Source organism: Octopus bimaculoides, chromosome 4 (genome assembly GCF_001194135.2).
Source record: "Octopus bimaculoides isolate UCB-OBI-ISO-001 chromosome 4, ASM119413v2, whole genome shotgun sequence".
NCBI lineage: Eukaryota > Metazoa > Mollusca > Cephalopoda > Octopoda > Octopodidae > Octopus > Octopus bimaculoides.
In genome coordinates this window covers 72,628,853-72,632,841 of record NC_068984.1, presented here as the reverse complement: position 1 = coordinate 72,632,841, position 3,989 = coordinate 72,628,853, and positions in this window count along the sequence as shown.

The window sequence follows — 3,989 nt, the reverse complement described above, 5'->3', positions numbered from 1 at the left end:
TTACAACTTGAGTGTCGAAAACTGAACAATGAGTATGAAGAGTTTATTCAAGCTTCTAAGCTTGAGATATATATATATATTCTGACATGCTTTACAATATGATAAAATCAGTTGGAATTCAAAAGAAACCCATCCACTTTGTGTTAAAAAAACTAAGCTCTAGCCAACACTATTAACACAGTCGGCTGCCTGTATAGTATATCCATTTGAATTTGTTTTCTCTCCGATTGTTTAATATAACTGATTGTTAAAAACATTAGCGATTAATCTACTCATAATTCTTAGTTTTTGTTTGCATATACGTGTTTTAGAGATTAAAATGTTATTTCATGTATTGCAATAGATTAAATAAAAAAAAATTGCCTGCACATTCCACATTTAATTGAAATTAAGCCCTTTTTTAAATTTAATTAGAATTAGTCAGATACTCACTTTGCTCATCATTCAAGCTGTAATTTTAAGTAATTAAAATTTCTTGGCTTACTTCATTTTGTGTACTTATGTACTCATTCTTATTAGAGTTTAACCCTTTAGCATTCAGGTTACTCTGTCAAATGTTATGCTTATTTATTCACCTTATTTTGAGTTAATCATGCATTATCTCATAGCTTTGAGATTTCAATAGTGTAATGGTTAATTTTAGAATTACATTGTAGGGTAGGTGTGAAAGGCCGGCTTCAGCTGGCTTGAGCATAAGTAAACTATTTGGGTTGCATATGGCTAGCTGTAAAGTTATATATATGTATGTGTGTATATGGTTCCTGTATCCTGTTGCTATCTCTAAAACAATATTTAGGTATTACACCTGACACAATTGCAGAGGTGCAAGTAAAACTGACTCAATAATTCTGCAAAGAAATTTAACAAGTATAAATCTGTGTCATTCTAAAAAAAATGTGCTAGTCTACTTGGAAAAGTGTCCACTTATGAAACTAAATTGTGTATTTCAAAACAGTGATTCCATCATCAGAAACATTTCACCATTTTGTTGTTGAGTCTTGTCTAGCACATCTGTGGGTGAAATCCCTAGGTTTTAGCTTTCACAATAACCTAATTCATTTTCTTGTACATTGAACAGTCATGAATGTTTGTAAGGTTTCTACAACCTCATTATAGATGGAAAAAGATGTTAGGTAGACTATTGGTCTACAATTACTGACTCTTTTCATTTTCCATGCTGGCATGGGTTGAACAGTTTTACAGGAGCTGGAGAGCTGCCTGTGCTTTATATCTGTTTTGGCATGGTTTCTACAGTGGGATGCCCTTTCTAATGCCAACCACTTTACAGTGCTCTTATGTGGCACCTGCACACACACACACACACGGCTGCAAGATGAGGGATGCAGGTGACATACTTGTATGCAAGGATGACCACATATTTACTTAGCAAATCACCAGACATCTTAGTGCCTTGTCATCCCCACTTTGAGGATCAACATCTGAAGATCCTTTTTCACCAATTCATTCCATGTCTTCCTTCGACATGTTCTCTCCATGATTAGAGTTCAATACTCCTTGATGCAATTGTTTTCATATGCATTACATGGCCGTACTAGCACAGTCTACTCTCTTGCACGTGGCATCTGATGCCCTGTGTACCCAGCTGTACCCTCAAATCCTTCACGCTGTCTTGTGTGCACACTAACATTATCCATCCAATCGAGCATACTGGCTTCATTTCTTTCAAGCTTCTGCATATCCTCAACATGTTTCACTGCCATGTAGCAAGCTGTTTGTACACAGGCATCATACAATTTGCTTTCCACTCTGAAGGAGAGGCCCTTTGTTACTAACGGAGGTAGTAGCTCTCTGAACTTTTCCCAACCCACATATATATGTGTGTGTGTGTATCTCGTATTGAGAATGTGTGATAGTTGTAAATGAGTGCCACCATCATAAAAGTGCTGTCCTATTCATTCTTTGGAAACATCCTCTCATGAGGAAGTCTATCACCAGAAAACAAGTGAGGGTTGGTAGCAGGATGGGCATGTGACTGTAAAAAATCTTTTCATAAATTTTATCCGATCCATGCAAGCATAGAAAGCTGGATGTTAAAATGATCTTGTAATGAAAGATGTCCTTTGTCAATTACAACGAAAATACTGGCAATGTCTTTTATTTTATTTTTTTTTATATAAAGACAACAATATTGACTTCTATTAAAATATTGAAACAACAACACTTGTGTTCGTAGCAGGAACAATTGATGAAATTGACTAAGCTACCAGTACTTCTTTGCCTCCTCTCTACTTCCCTGTAATAAACAACAATGGTCACTCCTGAAGGATTTGAACTTAATTTCAAAGAACATAACTAAGTACTGGAGTTCATTTTTGTAGCATCCACCTTAATTATCTCTTCGAGATAGATTTTTCATAATAATCAGCTGATAATTGATAAGGAGTTTATCTACTAATTTTAATAACAATACCCATGTGATAACATTATCCTTGATTATAATAAGCAGCTTCCACTAAATTTTACTCGTGCAGATGAAGCAAATGGCACAGATCAATTTGTAGCTGTTTTCTAATGTCTTGGTGCTAAAATTATAGAAAATTAAATTTTTTTTAACAAAGAAAAAAATAAAGATTAAATGTGTTAATCATTTTCTAATATTGTCTCCCAAAACATTGGTTGATTGGCTGAGCTTTTTCCAAGATTTATTTCAGTTATTCAATTATATATCTGAAATGAAATAACTTTTCTAGGAAAAGTGTTTAAATTTATTTATGAATATTGAATGTTCCTGAAAAAGCTGCAACTGAACTTATTAATGTGGGTGGAATGCTTCTTTCTATGAATATACTTTGGGTATTAAAGTTAGTGAGCTGGGTATGATGCCTTCATTATGTATTACCAATGACATTAGACTTCATTTAGTTATTTTATATAACTATACTTAACGAGGTAGGGGTTGATTGCTAATGGTTCTCATGAACACGCAAGTTTAAATATATTCTCTTCATTTTCCATGCTGGTATGGTTTGGATTGTTTGACCACAGCTGGTGAGCTTCACCAGGTTCCAGTCTTAATTGTCTTGGTTTCTGACTTGATGCCTTTCCTTAATGCCAACCCTTTAACAGTGTGCTGGATGCTTTTAGCATGGCACCAGCACATTAAATGGTAAAGAAAATGGGTGCTTGGTCAATTACATTAAAAGGCATTAACCATGTCTCAACATATGGTTTTTTTTCCCCCCCCAAGGATTTTATTAAATCAGAATTTTATGCAATAAAATAATTTTCCTTAATTTGGAGAAAGTGCAATGCTTACAGTTGGAAAGTTGAGAGTCTTGTATTGCAAAAGAAACACTTGACCCATAGAAATAAAATGAAGGTGGAAACATAATTCCAGAAGGTAGGTGGTATAGCTCTCTTATTCAGAAGACTATTTGTAGAAATAGCTGAGCTAGCAATTCTGATATTTAATAAGTGGAATAAACCACATACTTGTTTTTAGATGTGTGTGTGTATGTATCAAATACTCAATGCTAATGTATGTCTCCTGTGTGGATTTTACTTGAATTACCAATGAGGCTGAAATATTCATTGGCTGTGGGATGCATTTTTAATATAATCTAGTCAAATACATGAGATGTCATTGATAAGAGCCTCCAGATAAATCACAGCCTAGAAATAGATACAATTCATACCTTACAATTTTAAAAGCAGCATGGATAATGTAGTCTTAAGTTCCTTGCACATAGGAAAAATAAGGGATCATCACAGCTGAAATGATTTTGATTATTTTTCTGTCTTGCAGCCTAACAACAAATTGTGAGGTTCAACATTTATAAACTTAAATGCATTAGTCCTTTAGAATTCGGATTTCTTTTAAATGTAATGCTTATTTATTCATTGTTTTGAATTAATCATGCATTATTTCATAGTGTTATGATATGATGTTCTTGTTTATTTTTAGTATAGCATTGTAGGGTAGATGTGAGAGACCGGATCTGGATTGTTTGAACATGAAACATAAAATA